Genomic DNA, 17,629 nt, shown 5'->3' with positions numbered 1-17,629 from the left:
CAATACTTTATGTCCACCTTAACAATGAGCATTAGTACAAACTTCTGGCCAAGTCAGGAAAATGGCTTTATTATACAGAACTTATTCTTTAATGATATTCATTTATATTCAATTTTGTTTATGTTTCATTGTTAATATATCTCTTTTTCTGGGTATCTCTAAATAAGAGTCTAGTCTTTTCACTGGAAGTGATAAAATATAGTGCTGACTAATCTGAACATATATAATAACATAGGGCATGACTGGGTTACGTGTTAGCAGAGAATAAACAAAGACTGTCTTCAAAAATTACTCTTTAAGGCTCATTTTTTCACTTAGCCATTAGGCCTTTACCATACACATAAATAGCTACGGAGGATAATGCAACTAGGCCATTTCCAGGTGTGTTTGCCCAGAACAGCCAAACTGCCAAAACACCTCCATTGTCCCACTTGGCCTAACTGCCTGTGTGCCACAGGTACAAGCAAGTAACCACACCCACCACCCTGGGCCCTCCTGCCTAAGACAGACGACATTCGGAAACACAGAGAACTACAGCCCCGGCAACATTCAATTTTATATTTTGTCTCATGTCATCAGCGCACACATTTTTTCCACATAATGAAATGTAAAATGAGTCTGAGCAAAGTTTCATAACTAAGAAACCATGCGACCTTTTAGGAATCTCCAAGATTAAACTCCTTTGAAGTCTTCCTGTAGGTATGTTTCATCATGGTCCTTTACGCAATGAATACCCAGCACTAGTTCAGAGGCAAGCTTCCTAACATCAGAGATATTAACAGTTATTAACTGTGCCCTGTGGAAACTAGCCTTGTCACCAGGTGCTGAGGCCTTACCCAGATATGGGAGACTGGCAGTCTCCGCCCACATAACCCTGTCAAGCTCACACATGCATGTTCATTGGCACGTGCACACGCACGTGCAAATGAGCTAGAGAGAGGAGGACTCTGAGTTTTCAAGAGTTTACATGGGGCTGCCATACAAACGAATAAGAACGGAGTGGAAAGAGTCAAACCTACTGGAAGGACACCTCCAGACACAAGACCATGCTCCGTTACTGCCTTGTGCAACCAGCTTCTTGGTAGATTTGACAACACATTTCTTTAGGCTTCTTTGTTTAAACTTTCTTGCTAGACTGTGCATATTGACTCCACAAATTTTAGCCCTTTAGTTGCCCAGTAAATAAATGAATCTTCCATACACATAGAATGGGGAAAGCACTGTCATGTACTTCTTTTTTTTTTTCTTTTTAAATATCAACTCTTTCTTAGATTCGTTTCCCATTTAGGTCACCACAGAGCATTGAGTAGAGTTCCCTGTGCTATACAGTAGGTTCTCATTAGTTATCAGTTTTATACATAGTAGTGTATATATATCAATCCCAATTCATCCCACCCCCTACATCCCCCCTTGGTATCCACATGTTTGTTCTCTACATCTGTGTCTCTATTTCTGCTTTATGAATAAGTTCATCTGTACCATTTTTCTAAGTTCCACATATAAGCTATATTATACGATACTTGTTTTTATCTTTCTTACTTATTTCACTCTGTACGACAATCTCTAGGCCTATCCATGTCTCAGCAAATTGTACTAGTTTGTTCCTTTTTATGGCTGAGTAATATTCCATTGTATATATGTACCACATCTTCTTTATTCATTTCTCTGTTGATGGAGACATTTAGGTTGCTTCCATGTCCTGGCTATTGTAAATAGTGCTGCAGTGAACACTGGGGTGCATGCATCTTTTTGAATTATTGTTTTTTCCAGGGATACACCCAGGAGTGGGATTACTGGGTCTTATGAGGGTGTTCGGAGCGTGTGGCTGGAATTCAAGGCTCAGTTTTGCTTTCAGTGGGAGTTGCTGCCGCAACAAGTGTGCCCCGCTCTTCCAGAGCACACAGCCTGAGGGCAGCTGACTCACTGCTTCCTCCTCCAACTGCCCCCACTCTCCTCCCTTTCTCCCCTCCATCAGGAATCCTATGATGGAATGAGGGCAAGTGGAGCTGACTGGTTTGATTGCTAGATCCCAAGCCCTTTGTATCTGACCTTACTCACTGAAACCAGGACATTCTTCTCTCTACTCGCTCTAAAAACAAACCCCAAGAAATGTCTTTCAATATTCTAATCCCCTGTAATCCCCCACTGACTGCAGGTGGAGAAGGTGATGCTTCATCTGCTTTTACAACCTGAGAAATAAGGCCTCCAAACCTGAGCATGCCCAGTTTTGCCCTGTTTCTAAGGGCCCTTAGAAAGGGAGGCTCTCCACAAAGCCAAAGAGATGGAGATGAAAGGGCACAGGCCACCAACTGACCTGAGACACCTACAGAAAAAAAAAATGAAAGGAAGGGAGGGCAACCTAAGTTTTGGCTCATTTCCACCTTCACATCTTTGTTTGAATTTCCTAAATCCAGATTGCACAATTTAGACCACAATTCCTCTGCCTGATCCCAGTAAACAGACCAACACATGATGGATGTTCCAGTACCTATTTAGTACTAGTTTAATCAGTGATTGAGAAGCAGTCTGAACACCTATCTTTTCCTGGAATATTAAGAGAAAAGGCAGCACATGGGAAAGATCTTTGAACTCGGAGCCAGAAGAAATGGACTTGTCCTCCTTATGCCTCTCGCTAACCATAAAATGTCCAGCAGGTCGTGCGAGCTCTCTAGCTGTTAGGTTATCCACCTGTCCAATGAGCGCAAGAATTCACTTCCTGCTTCTCTGCAGACTGTTCAGAGCATCAAATGAGATGAGGTGGGTGTGAAACCCACAAAAGCCTAACGTGGAGAGCTCCACGGGTGTCTTTTTTGTGTTTTTAATTTAGAAGGGGAAACGAAAATCTAATTATTTAATCCAAAATACATCAAGGTGTTTATACAACCATAATCCATTTTCAGTGGCCAATTTATGTCATCTCTATTTCTACTCTTGTGAATCCTATTCCTATCTAATTCCACCTTTTTCATTTCAGTAGTTTGACCACTTAACTGCACACAGACATACGTCTGCGATTGAGAGAGCTATGTGGAATTTCTAGGATAACAATGGCAAAGGAGCCAGAATTGAGAAAATCTGCTTTCATAAAACAGAACTAGATTTTCATGTTCGGGGTTTCATGTGATGAGGAGTAGAGAGAGAAGAGGACAGGTAGAGATAATATTAGACAAACTGCTACGTTCTTCAAATCATAAAAATATCAATAATTATTTCTATTCTTTTTAAAAACATTTTTTTTTCCGTTTTTATTTATTTATTTGGTTGTGCCAGGTCTTAGTTGCAGCAGGTGGGCTTCTTAGCTGCTGCAGGTGGGCTCCTTAGTTGTGGCATGTGAACTCTTAGCTGCGGCATGCATGTGGGATCCAGTTCCCTGACCAGGGATCGAACCCAGGCCCCCTGCATTGGGAAAGCGGAGTCCTGTCCACTGCGCCACCATGGAAGTCCCCCCCCTTTTTTTTTTCAATTTTATTTCTGTTCTTGAGAACCCCTTTTTCATGTAAATTTCCTATCTTACGACACAGACTCTGTACTGGTATCATGCTCTTTCCATCTCTTTTGTTCTTTTTCCTCCTGCCCCAACCTGCCACCTCAGTCCTTTCCTTCCCTCCCTTCTCTGATCCACGCTCCCTGGATGTGGCCTCACCATTATTGTCTGGTTTCTTTGCTGGCCTGTATCTTTCCAGCAAATCCCTCTTGAGTGAGAAATGCAAAGCTATGGGCTGTTGTTCTATGCACAGCCCTGCTCAGCAGCACCAAACACACTTACAGCCAAAACAAGCAAGAAAGTTCATGGGAACACCTATCTAAACAGCAGTGGTGACTCCGCTCTCCAAGCCACCCCGAGCATGGAGCCACTCTCATTATATGTGACTCTTGCTTTTTGCCAATAATCAGAAAAATGAAGGTTCGCACGATATAGAACACAACAGCCTAATTGCTCAAATGGAATTCTGACAGCAGTAACGCTGTCATCACTGTACTAGTTTTTAAACTAATCACAATCTGTTAAGGTGAGGAGGTTTTTAAGATAATGGTTCTCAAACTTTCATGTGTGGAACTATCTGAGTGAGCCTGTAAAAGCCCACCCCCAGAGAGCCTGATTCTGAAGGTCTGGGGTAAGACCTGGGGATCTATAGCTTTAGCAAGCCTTCCCCAGGTGTTCTGATAAAAAACACCTAAGGGCCACACTTTGAAAAACAGTGCTCTAAGGTTTTGCTGAGAAAGTGGCCACTATTATATAAGGCCTGAAAATCTTCTCAGAAAGCATGGTCTCAAGAGGGTCACTGTGGCTCCAGGCCTGATGTTGACTCCTTATTGTCCTTAGCCTCAGCCTTGACCCACAAGCTCAGGAGCCATTCCTCCTCCTGCCATCCCTGCTGCTCCATTGCTAGTGAGGAGCAGAGGGCAGCTGGGCTCTCCCGTTGACTCCCAAAGCTACAGGCTGGGCATGGGAAAAGCAATGGAAATACAGGCCCTTCCAGAGTGATGAAAAAGTACCTTACAAATGCCCTTAGCACACAAATACTGCCTCAGGAGTGGAGAGGCACATCCTCTCTCTGGAGCTGGGAAGGTAAGAAGCATTTCTTGAACCCCTACTCTAAACTCCTTGAATCCACTAGATGCTGAAGTAGTGGTGAGAGCTCCCTCCAGGAGAGACACGTTCCCTCCTTCCAGTATGTCTTCAAATATAAGTTCTCATACAAACGATGCAAGAAGGAGAATTAGCTCCCCAGGCCAGCCAACGAACGATGCCACCTCTTGGAAGTATATTTCAACTCCAGCTGCACAGTCCCGGTGTGAGATCTCGTCATCTTTCTTGGGATGACTGCAGCCACTTTCAAGATGGCTCACTGCCTCCACTCTCTTCTACCACTTGTCCTTTCTCTATTCTTCTACCAAAGTTATTTTTCTCACATATAAATTATTAGTGTTAATATTGCATGTTTTATCCAGAAAGTAATCAAGAAATTATTCAAAAGCTGAATTAAAGGCCACAGGATGCCATGTGACCACCCAGCCTTTCTTGCTTCTAAGGATAACAGTCTCATTTAGGGGTTAGACACACCAAACACAACGAAATTCACTTCTAAAAATTTATAATTTTACTGCTTTCCTTAATTCTAGAATTTGAGGTGGAGGTAGTAAATATGTAGTTTTGACTGAGCCAGAAATTTTCTTTTTGGTAGTGGGGCAGAGCTATTAATATGAATAGCAGTAATTTTAGTTTTTTGGCAGAAAACTTATTGTGAGACCTGAGTTGGCAGCCTTCAAGTTTTTATTTTATTATTCCATATTTCTTTTGAGTCATTTAAGAGGTTGAAAGAAAGTCAAAATGTTCCAGAAATATTTTTCATTTTCTTCTGGTTACAAAATAGGCCCCCCTTTCTACCAAAGGTTAGTGCATATCCCCCCATAGTATATTAAAGTGGTTAAAGAAACGATAAGTGAAAAAGCCATTAAGCTTATTCTATTTTTAAAATGTCCCCCTTTTTCCTGTTTTATTCCCCAAAGTCATGCAAAAATGCTGCTTAGATCATGTGAACAGAGGATACAAAATGGCCCTCCCCAGACTATGCTGATCCTGAGCAGCATGTTAGCAAAGAGGGTATTTATGGCTGACAGAGTAGTGGGAACATTTATCTTGGAAAATAATAGATTATTTATGCAGGGACCATCATAGCTCTATCCGCCTTCAGCACAAAGAGATACAAGACCACGCATGGGGTTGTGATCAAAATAAACTGCTGAATCAATGTGCACGACCAGGCAGGCCATTCTCGCTGGTATTCGGCACCATCTTGGTAGAAGCCATGTTTCGACTCTTCACCAGTGGAAAATGGAGCTGCTTCAACCTTTAACCCTGCCTGCAAAATGAGCTGCCAAAGGTACATGCACAGAAGTGCATCTACCCTCATTCCGAGCCAGGCCAGTCTTGCTCCAACTTTGCAAGCCAGCTCAAAGAGTGCCAGGAGCACCTGGTGACCCCTCATTACATGGCACAACCCATAAGAAGCACAGACAGAATATCATTGTTTTTTGTTTGTGAAGAAAATTGCTGACTGCAGTGGAAGGACACAACATGCTCGGTGAAAAATCGCCTTTCCGATCGCTGCCTTCTGTCACCAGGATCTCCGCACTCACAATTCCGTAATACTCTTCTCCATCTTCTCCCTCGAAGCCTCTTTTAGAAGTTACACTTTTGCTATATTTGCAAAGGCTATTTAGTGCTTTCATTTTCCAAGACTTCTTTTTTTCTTTTTTTTTTCTTTTATTTATTTTTTTATTATTTTTTGGGGGTACACCAAGTTCAATCATCTGTTTTTATACACATATCCCCGTATTCCCTCCCTTCCTTGACTCCCCCCCTCCTCGAGTTCCCCCCACCCTCCCCGCCCCAGTCCTCTAAGGCATCTTCCATCCTCGAGTTGGACTCCCTTTGTTATACAACAACTTCCCACTGACTATCTATTTTACAGTTGGTAGTATATATATGTCTGTGCTACTGTCTCGCTTCGTCTCAGTTTCCCCTTCACCCCCCGCCCCCTCCCATACCTCGAGTTCTCCAGTCCATTCTCTGTATCTGCGTCCTTGGTCTTGTCACTGAGTTCATCAGTACCATTTTTAGATTCCGTATATGTGAGTTAGCATACAATATTTGTCCTTCTCTTTCTGACTTACTTCACTCTGTATGACAGATTGTAGTTCTATCCACCTCATTACATATAGCTCCATCTCATCCCTTTTTATAGCTGAGTAATATTCCATTGTGTATATATGCCACATCTTCTTTATCCATTCATTTGTTGATGGGCATTTCGGTTGCTTCCATGTCCTGGCTGTTGTAAATAGTGCTGCAATAAACATTATGGTACAAGTTTCTTTTGGGATTATGGTTTTCTTGGGTATATGCCCAGTAGTGGGATGACTGGATCATATGGTAGTTCTATTTGTAGTTTTTTAAGGAACCTCCAAATTGTTTTCCATAGTGGCTGTACCAACTTACATTCCCACCAACAGTGCAGGAGAATTCCCTTTTCTCCACACCCTCTCCAACATTTGTTGTTTCCAGATTTTGTGATGATGAAGACTTCTTATACATATATAATTTCCTAGTCTAAATCCATGAGAAACCAAAATGAGTAAATATATTTTTAAATTAATATGGTTTTACTACCTTCTCATAAATACTCATTATCATGGACTCAAACCAAATACCAATAAAATGTTTCTAAGTATATGCATCTTAATTTACAAATCAATAGCTTGCTTATAATCAGCATATTGAGTGTAAGCCAGTGCATATGAAATGCTTGGCAACCTTCCGATGCAGCAAGTTAACCATTTTTCTCTGTATTTCTGTTACTTCGTTTGCTCAGCAAACCCTTTCTGTATGGACTCTAAAAAGTGGATCCCTCATGCATGTTCATAAATTCTTAATTTAATGGGGTCCACATGACCATTCTCTGGGTGAGAGCCATCACAGAATGCCTCCTTCAAGTGTTAATCTCGAGGGTGGAACAGTCAAGCCCTGGAATCAGGAGCAGCTTTGTAGCCACATTAGAGACTTGGTTTGCAGCCTTTGAACAAGTTACTTATATCCATGGGAAGTAGTTTCCTCAGTTATAAAACAGGAAGAATAATCCTGGGAATAACACACTAATGTGAGTAAAGCTCTTAAAGATCCTCTCATGAGAGGTGCAGTAAAAGGACAAAGTAACATTATTGGTACCTTGTCAACACTCAAACAATACGCTTAGGTATTAAGCAAAAGTGAACATAAATGTAAGTAGAATCGGTGCCTGCAGTATAATCACATAATCCCACCCAGTGAGGTCACTCAGAACTATAACTTAGTTATACATTTCAGGAAGATAAACTATTTAACATGAACATATCTATTCTAATATCAAAATTACAGACTTTGTGATGGGGAGGGTAACGATGATATCTGTGTCACCAATCTAATTCTGATTTGTGTGATTAGATGAGTTTGTTTTTTTCTATCCATGTGGATGTTTCTATAGATTGAGAAAAGGCTTTTCTAAGTTACTTAAAGGAATGGTTCTGGTTGGGATCTGACTTTGTATTCCAATTATCTACTCCGTGATCAGTGAGTTTTAAATGTTTGTGGTTACTTTCAAAGGATAGGGATCAACTGGCTAGCAGATGTGCTAATTTGATTTTTTTTTTTTTTGCAAATATTTGTTAACTTTGCCTCTGTTTTGGAATCCTCAGAATTGATCAAATTGAAGGTGAAAATGCTCCCTTTTGATCCTGACCTATGAAATAGAGTTATGTTTTCATCAAAGGACATCATTATTTCATATCACATATACCATGACTTTCCATATAAATATAAATTCACAGTTCCACAGTTATTATCCATCTTTTCCACTCCACTAAATTTAAAATCTTAGGCTATATTCTTTTTAAAATGAATCTTCCCTCAACCAGATCAGTGAATCTTGGTTATGATTTTTGATAGTTTAAGATTCAAATGTTTATTATTTTTAAGGATTGTCAATAGACATTTAAATCTCTTAATTTTTAACAGAGAACAAAGACTCCATGAGATAGTGAAATTTACAGAGAATTTTATAATCTCTAACATTCCAATGTTTGAACAATCTCACTTGGTTTCAGTATATAAATACACAGAAACTATATATAGACATACTTTCCAAGGAAGAACTATAGCATTCCTATTTATTCCTATCAAAAATAAAAGTAAAATATTCTGGAGCAAGTCCAATATTTTTTGGAGTATACTAGACCAGAAATATTTTCCTTCTGAGTTTATTCCCCACTCTCTCACTCTAACAGATTCTCATTAAATTATGACAAATAGTTTTCATATTATTATGAAAATATATTTTAAGTTAATATATTTTCACTTAATTTATTTTTAATATAATATTTTAATATAATATTTAAACATAAAAAAAATCATAGTCTCTAAGATAGCCCTAATTGTCAGACAACAATTTGTAAATATACTTTTGGTTTGGGATAGGAACTACATAGAATATAAGAAAGTGGATGGCTCAGAGGTATCACAGTCATGAGAAACAGCTGAATCTCCATTTTCAAGGTGACCTCTCTTTTCTTTGTTCTTCTGCCTCATTTGCTATCTCTAAAGAAACATTTCAAGAAAGCATCCAAAAAAGGGAAGAGGGGGAGTTTTCCTTCAGCACAGAGATCTGTGATTTCACAGACATTCTAACAACTCCCCACTATTTCTACCATAGAGAATGAACCTCTAAGCAACATGAAGGCATATCAGAGGAAACTCCTGAGTTGATCAAAGAAATTGCTCAAGAATCTCTTTCTACTCAATTCAGATACCTCACAGAAGAGCCTTTGTGTGTCCTGGGGTAGATTCAGCACAGCCTGACATAATGCCTTCACTGATCAGTGGATCAGTATTACGATCTTATCAATTCCTTGATTTTCTGATAGGATATGCAACTGCGTCTCTCTGTCTATACATTATATTCACCTCCCAGCTTACTAACAGTCCTGTCCTCCAACATTCAAATTCACTGACTACTGTCATCTGCTCTGCCCAAGAATTCTTGAATCCTGCAGTTTAATATTTAGCAAATTGTGGCAGCAGAACTCTTTCTTCTAATGAGATTCTAAAATTCTAAAATGAAGGTTTCAACACAGAGCCCTTTTGGTTGGAGGACTGGGGGGACCAGACCTTTATGCCTTGAGTTCCTCCCTTCCTGACCTCTCCTTCAGAAGCCCCTGCATGGATTTCACAGGGAATGAAAAGCCTCTAAATTAGACAGCAAGAGGAAACCTCCATGTGAGTTATTTCCCTAAATACTTAACTCCTTTGGTCATCTAAACACAACCATCAACAAAACACACCTGCTGCCGCCCCCCAAATCTCGTAAGGAATCTTGATTTTTTTTCCCTTTCGAATATTGGGTTAATTTTAGAATATAATCACAAGATTTATGGGTTGTAGATCTATATAAATCACCACTAACCAAGGGTCAGTTACATTTTTATCTTTCTTGAGTCCACAGATCTGACCCTGTAGAAGGAGAGAGAATTAAACTTTCCTCTCCTTCACATGTGTGATTCTCGCACATTCCCACAAGTGAACACTTTCTTCTCTGGTCTTTATCTGATGTTTCTTATTTAGATGATAAGCCTCAGGAGGGCAGGTATTTCGTCTGCTAGTCACCTCCATACAACAGCAAAGGGCTATCCTAGACAATAACCAGCACTTGGTAACCACTGTTTTGTTTAATAGGGTCAATAAGAGAGAACTTTATTTGAAATATGTATATTCATTTGATCTGAAAATACCAGATTTTCTAAATCTGTTAGTTATGAACCACCTCTCCCCATCTACAAAAAGAGGGGTTGCTATGCTTGTTACTAAGCAAGCAACTCAGCCTTGCTCTTAAAAGGTACCTCATACCATGAATGTTGTGTATCTGTTTATGCCTGTGAAAAGGGTATAATGACAAGCTTCTGCTTTCCTAATGATAGAGAAATTAAATGTCACTGTATCCAGCAGCAACAAATATGCATTGAGGGACTTCTCTTGTGGCGCAGTGGTTAAGAATCCATGTGCTAATGCAGGGGTCATGGGTTCCATCCTTGGTCTGGGAGGATCCCACATGCCACGGAGCAACTAAACCCGTGCACCATAACTACTGAGCCCACACGCTACAACTACTGAAGCCTGTGTGCCTAGAGCCCGAGCTCCACAACAACAGAAGGCACCACAATGAGAGGCCCACACACTGCAACGAGGAGTGGTCCCTGCTTACTGCCACTAGAGAAAGCCCCTCATGCAGCAACAAAGACCCAATGCAGCCAAATAAATAAATAAATATTTTTTTAAAAATATGCATTGAGTAGTAGGTAATGGAAGTACAATGAGGGAGACAGGTTGACACCAGGCACGTTTCTCCCTGCCCTTGAGGAGCCTGAAGTTGGGGCAGGGAGGACAGGCCTTGTGCAATAGTGTGCTTGTGTGTGAGAGACAGACAGACAGGCAGACAGACATAGTACTTAATAATGCAGAGCATGAGAAAGACATCCATTAAATGGTCAGTGAAATTGTACTGCCAAGGAAGGGACATTGTCCTATGGACATCTTGAGCTAGAAGCTCCGTCCTAAGCAAGAAGCGGTGTGTGTGTGGAGGTGGGGGGAGGCATTCCTTCATAATCTGAGAGTGGAAAAATGAGTAGAAGTTAAGAAAGCACAGCAAGGAGAGGAAAGCCTGCACAGTCAAGGGAACAGCATGTACAAAAGCTCTGTGGCAGGAGTGAGCTTGGCAATTACCAAGGCCTGAGAGAAGGCCAGGGAGGAATAATTTCTTTACATGAGGTAAAGTGAAAATGCTTCTGAAGGCAAAAAAGGTCAAGCAAACTCTGAAGCCACTTCCTGTCCTGTTATTCGACCATATGCAACCGGATTCTTTTTGCTCACGGAGCTTCTCCCCTGCAATGACAGCACAGCTAAGCCCCTTGTCTGAGAGTGGGAGGTCCTGCTGATTGACAAGCAGTCACTGGTGAGTCACCGTCAGTCATTCCTGACAAGCTCAGGTTATTATTAAATGTAGTGGAGCAGTGAATTCAATGGTTAGAAATGGAACGGAGCGAGCCTGAGAAACGCGGTGAGGCAGGCTAGAAGAAAGCCACCTCCATGGAACAGGAAGTCTTTTCTCTTTTCAGAGCATCATCCATCACGCTGGGGGAAACGGCAGGAACGTAACCTACTACTTCTTAATAGGCTTCTGCACAGAGAGTGGCTTTGAAGCAGCAGCTGCCCACAGTAAATTTCACTGACCCTTAGAGCCTTTCCCCAAGTTTTCCAACTGTTTTGTCTCCTGAGCTGCAGCTCAGTGTTGGGTCCAAGTTACAGCACCTGACAAAACTAAGGAGGCTCCGAATGAGAACGGATAGCATTCAGTGATGTTGTCTTTTCTGTGCTACCCCAACAGTGAGACATGATGCCATTCCATATGGCCATAAAGTGTATTCTTTCCCAGGGAGAAGAAACCCAGCAAGGGATTTTATTTTAGGGTCTGGTATTTTACTGTACATATATCAAAGAAAATACAACAAAATACAGCCTGATCCCAAGATAATGTAGCCACAGGGTCAAGTCTTCTCAATAAAGCAGGATTAATAAGCCCAATAAGAACAAAGACCTTCATTCAGCCTTGATTTTTTTTTAAATTATGAAGTTGCAGAGACATAAAAATCAAAGGATGGCATCGGAAAAAAGTATAAAATTTAAGAAAGTATATCTGAAAATTTAGCTTTTTCCTGTTCTGAATAATCTCATAACAATTACAATTAAATTTTGGGAAATATAACTTATGTATAAAGCAGAAACTAAATAAATAAATAAATGGCCTTTGATGCCCAAGGTTGTTGTTTCAGGGTCCTGCTCTAGAGCTTGAAGGTTGAGCTGCTATTCCAGGAGTGGGAATAGGTTTGCTTAGCTTTTTCTATCTTGTCTCACAGTCTGGTTTCCCCTGGGGGCTATGGAAGACCTTTGTGAAATGAGGGGCTGGACCACAGTGAATCTACGTGGCACCTGGGGGCCTGAAATCACACTCTAGTTTTTATTACCACCAACCAAGCTCAGTATTAGAGTCCAAAGAAGCCCTCACTTTTGTACTTCAAATCTTCTATCCCAAGCAGGTATCAGAGGCAGATGCAAGCAGGACCGTTTCGGTGGTACAGGTTTTGAGCCATGCTCTCACAAGGGAAATACTTCTCAGGTGCTTTAGTGCCCAACAGGGGAAGAGCAGAAAGAGGGGTGAGGTTCCAGACGCCATTGTCTCTGCATCCCTTGAGCAAAGATCCAAATAAATTCCTATACAGTTGTCACAATTGAGCACTTACTTTATGATGCCCCCTCTAGATTCTTCTCACTCTCCTTAGTCATGAAAATGTTAGAAGGGAAAAAACGTATAACAATATTTTTATTTTATTTTGAAGAGCAATTCTTAAAATATAGCTAACTATCAGTTGGGATTGTCACCACCATCATAACGATTATCAGTTGAGCAAAGATCGTAGGCCAGGCACTTTTCATACCATCTCTCCTTGAGGCCAGGAGCCCTATGTTGTTTGAGGTGGTATGCCCAGAGTAGGTGCTCAAGAAACACTTGGCTGATGGAATCGTCAATGAATGGATGAGCTTAAGAGCATAAGTTACCAACATGCATAAAAGTTGCTGAGTCACAGTCATGACATGGCATGTATATATCTTTAGGCCAACATCAAAGAAAAGGAAATACTCAATTAATGTTATATTTTAGTTACTAGTATAATAAAACCAACTAATTATGAACTAATATGAACCCATAACTGCAGGGAATAAAGGCAATAATTACCAGTAATGACTAACAAGTAGAATTACTAATTAGCACTTTATCTCCATAGGCTGAGTCAAAAGTAAAATAAAAAACCAGTTTAGGGTGAAGAAAGAACCAGATGTACACTGACCAGAAGTACTAACATTTAATTCTAGAGATTCAAGACTGGTCCTACTCCATGCCTACATAGGTTGAGCCATGTGAAATTGCTGTTTTTATTAAAATGCTCAAACATCTTCAGTTTCATATAGTTCAACCTCATATTTTCAAGCAGATATCCTTGTGCTGAACTAAAAATAATGCTAATTAATTACTACTGGTTAGTCATATTACTAATCTTTTACTCTTCGAAGAGCTCTTAAAAGAAGTTATGTTAAAACATCCAGCTTCTTTTACATTTATACAGTCTATATTCATACATTCATTTGTATATTCAACATTTATGCACTGAATATATTCAACCAGTCCCTGCCTGTAGGGATTCAAAGACTTCTTAGCAAAGGAGATAAAAATATAAGCAAACAAAACTCTTCAAGATTTTTAAAGTTCAGGTAAATATGTAAGCTCACCAAGCAGGGTAAACTGAAACGAACTTTCTGAGTTCCTTCAGCATTTCCTCATTAATCCAAATGTGATAACAGGCTTTTGAGGGATTCTTTCCCACTTTCTTCTGCAAAGTACAAGAACTGGTTGGGAAGGGGAGGTCCTGAGTCTTGAAGTGTTGCAAAAAGTAAAGAAACACTAGTTGTGAGTATAATGTTAAAAACAAAACAAAACAAATAAGTGAAAATATTGGAGATTAATATTTAATTATATATTTCAACATATACATATTTATCAAGTACCAAGCATGTATTAGGCATTATTCTGGGCACCATGAAGAGTACCAGAATAATTAAGGCAATGGTTGTCACTCTCATGGATATTAAATTCTAGTCAAAAAGAAAGAAATACAATAAGCTATAAGAGGAGACAGACGTTGGCAGACTAGGAAAGAGGAACAAGCAAAGTGAGACTGGCCAGCAGGCTTGGGAAGCAAATAGCAGAACCAAGGATGGCTTCCTGGAGCAGGTCTTGAAGAATGACCAATATCCTTGCAGGTAGTGTTTGGGAAGGGAGGGAGGAGGCAGCAGAGAGGCATTGAAAGATTTGGGGCAGAAATAACTATCAGAGCCTTCTTTAGGAAGAAAAATCTAGTATCTGTGTGTAAGATGGATTGGAAGTGGCAGGAGGCAGGGAAGCTGAGGGTGGGACATGTGGCGGGGGTGGTGGTAGTGGTAGGAGGATGAGTTATAAGTCGGGAACAATGGAGGAGGAGAAAAGTGGTGAAGGGTTGAGTGAATTTAGTGACATAAGCATGGAATGAGCATATCAATGGGAAGAACACATCAGAAGCTGACTTTACAGGATGTGGTGGACAGTTGAATGTGGAACAAGAGGAGGAAGCATAAGGCGAAGAAAACTCCAAATCTGCTGGCTAGGATAACTGAGTGATTCCATTACCAAACATGGGGACATTATGAGTTTATAGCGTTGGAGGGACACCAATGTAATTGCTGTTCAATAGCAGATGAGAAAGACAGATTTGAGTTCAGAGGAGAGGCCAGGGCCAGTTTTGGGGTTAACCTCCTTGAATGGAAAACTGACCAATATACTGATTCAGAAAATACTACCTGACTAGTAAGAGGAAAGGTTTCTGCCATGAGAATTAAACTGAAAGTACAATAAGTTACAATACGTAGTTAAATTGATCCAATTGGATTGTAAAATAAGTTGTAAAGACTGAAGGAAACAAAGTAAATGGAGAAACGAACTGAAAGCTGTCAGGGGAAAGGGGAAAGGAAACAGCACAAGAGCATTCATTTAAAGGATAAAGATCAGGCCTAACTGGGGCAGGAGAGGGAAGTGTGGCAAACTGAATTTTCAAATCGGAATTTGTAAGGACAAAATCAAATGTGGTACTAAATTAAGAAAGACATTAGCTAAGAATGGGTAAAACTCTTTTGGGGACAGCCTTATTCCTAAGGCTACACATGAGGGGAGAAAGAGAGCAACGTTTGAATAAGAAGATTTGACAAATTCCAAAAGAGTTGAGTGGAAGCGAAATAAAAGGACACTGGGATGGGCTCGCCAGAAATATTTGTTTGAAAGATAGAAAGAGATTTGTTTTTCCAGTGTTACGTAAACTAATCACCAGTATTTAAAGTTTACTGACTCTTGGTAATCCCAACTTCTAGAATGACTTAGTCGTTAACAGACGTGCTCCTGCATTGTTTCCACACAAAGTCGCTGACTGCCTTTTCTTGTTGGAAACATGACTCACTTTCTTTTAAATATCCCCTCTACTCCTCCCTTTTTATTTGCTAAAATAATTCTCAAAGAGTGGCATGTACCAAGACCTTCATTGTGACAACTCTTCTACATTTGAGAACTTGTCTTAAAAAACAGGAGGCACACATATTCTTTCTTTGTTTCTAATCACTGCAGGTGGCTGCCAAATATTCTAAAAGTTTACATTTCCTGAGCCTCCAAATACTTTGCTATGAGAAATTACATATGCTAAAAAACTGGGCCATTTTGAAGTCTGATCTGCAAGAATATAGCAGACATTAGTAGTTGCATAAAACTTAAATGGAATGGAGTTACCATAGCTTGGCCACCTGATACACAAGAGGCAATCAACATGCACGCATGCCTGCCATTTTGAATCACCACAGGGTGTGCAGATCAGAGCGGGTGGAACTCTGAGGAGAGGGTAGCAAACTGGGAATATATGGAAAGGTATGGACTCTCTCTGCAGCATGTTTCAATGTATTTCAATCTCTCTGTGAGGGTTTAACTGTATGGGTGTAGTTTTTTTCCTTTGCTAACAACCAAAAGCAAAGATTAGAATAAATCTTTAAATGTGGTAATTACTATACCATGTTAACGTTATAGGTATGAACCTGGGGATTCTTGAGCCAAGAAGCTATAATATTTATATCAAGTAAGACCAAAAACAGTTCAAGAACTGTATCTGAGTATAGTTCTCTAGGGATATAAAAAAATTGATGCAGAGCTGGAATACACAAAACAAGAAATCAAGTAGTATAATAAAAGGCAATCAAACTTGGACCTACGGTGAGAAAGAAGAGAGAATAATAGTGCCCAACATTTCAGCATGGAAATGATCAAGCTAGGTCTTTTGACTCCTTGACCTACTAATGACGCAATGATGATGAAGAAGAAGATGATGACTGCCACTTTGAGACACATTATCTCATTTAATCCTCATTTAATCAGTTCTATAAGGAAAAGACTTTAAATATCCCCATTTTACATATGAGGAAACTGAAGCTTCTTGGAACTCTTGGCAGGATATATAAGACTAGGAAGAAGGAGTAAAGACATACATAAAGAATTTGATTGATGACATCAAAGAAGAAACACCCTTACCAAACAAAGATACTAGAGAATGAGGAAGCACAGCAAATGACTACAGGTTACATTACAATGAAATATACATTGAAAATCCAATATAACCAGGGAAAAATGTAAGATTTTTTTCTTCCAACACACTAGCACTCCATCTAGAAAACAAAGTTGAAGAGGAAACTTCCTTCGTATATTTGCTGCTTATAAAGATAACAGTTGTTCAGTGGGTACAGACTTAAAGGAATGCATATGTTAAAGTTTTACAAATCCAACTGTTAAAAAGGTAATTTTTAGATGGTTTTGTTTGGCTTAACAAGCACCTAGAAAAAGTTTGGTGGTTCAGCTATTTTCCAGATAACCTTATTTAGTCCATGGCACACACACATCCAGTGTCCAAATCCTCAGGTGACCCAGACTGACAGTTCTGACTCCTCTTTGGCAAACAGGAGTAGAGCCCCAACAGGTGACAAATGGGGAGAAACCTGGGAACTATGGTCGATATCAGTGAGGTGATCAGGCAATAATCACGGGAGGAAGAATCAAAAAGTTCAAGACACCCTGCAGAAGTAGAGTCCCAGGAAGAAACAAACTAAAAATGAGAGTTGCAGAGAAAACATGTGTAAGCAGTGCTACTGTTGGGGGAGGCAGACCCTCAGGCAGTCCCTTACCAGGCAGCGTCAATGTAAACCAACACCTTAGCCATGGGAGTTTTTACTCCAGATCAAAAGGACAGCAGCAATGCCATCTGCTGTTTGCTTAGAAAAATGGTAAGAGCAGATGTTTCCATGTGCTGACCTGCCATCCCTTGAGTAAGAGGCCACTTGAAAAATAATCATGAAATAGCACAGGAGAAC

General features: G+C 40.1%; 1 protein-coding gene across 5 annotated transcripts in view; it reads right to left on the bottom strand.

Annotated features, from left to right (window-relative positions):
* Positions 1 to 17,629, bottom strand: part of SLC25A21 (solute carrier family 25 member 21) — a 478,694-nt gene that overhangs the window by 277,403 nt on the left and 183,662 nt on the right. The window contains exon 2 of one of the 5 annotated variants that reach the window (XM_057720565.1): positions 13,931 to 14,073. The exons of the other annotated variants lie outside the window; for them this stretch is intronic. The gene's annotated coding sequence lies outside the window, so the exon portion shown is untranslated. The remainder of the gene's footprint in view (positions 1 to 13,930; positions 14,074 to 17,629) is intronic. 5 annotated transcript variants of the gene reach the window in all.

Source organism: Hippopotamus amphibius, chromosome 2 (genome assembly GCF_030028045.1).
Source record: "Hippopotamus amphibius kiboko isolate mHipAmp2 chromosome 2, mHipAmp2.hap2, whole genome shotgun sequence".
Classification (NCBI taxonomy): domain Eukaryota; kingdom Metazoa; phylum Chordata; class Mammalia; order Artiodactyla; family Hippopotamidae; genus Hippopotamus; species Hippopotamus amphibius.
Note: the sequence above shows the minus strand (reverse complement) of the source record. Positions and strands in the feature narration are given on the sequence as shown.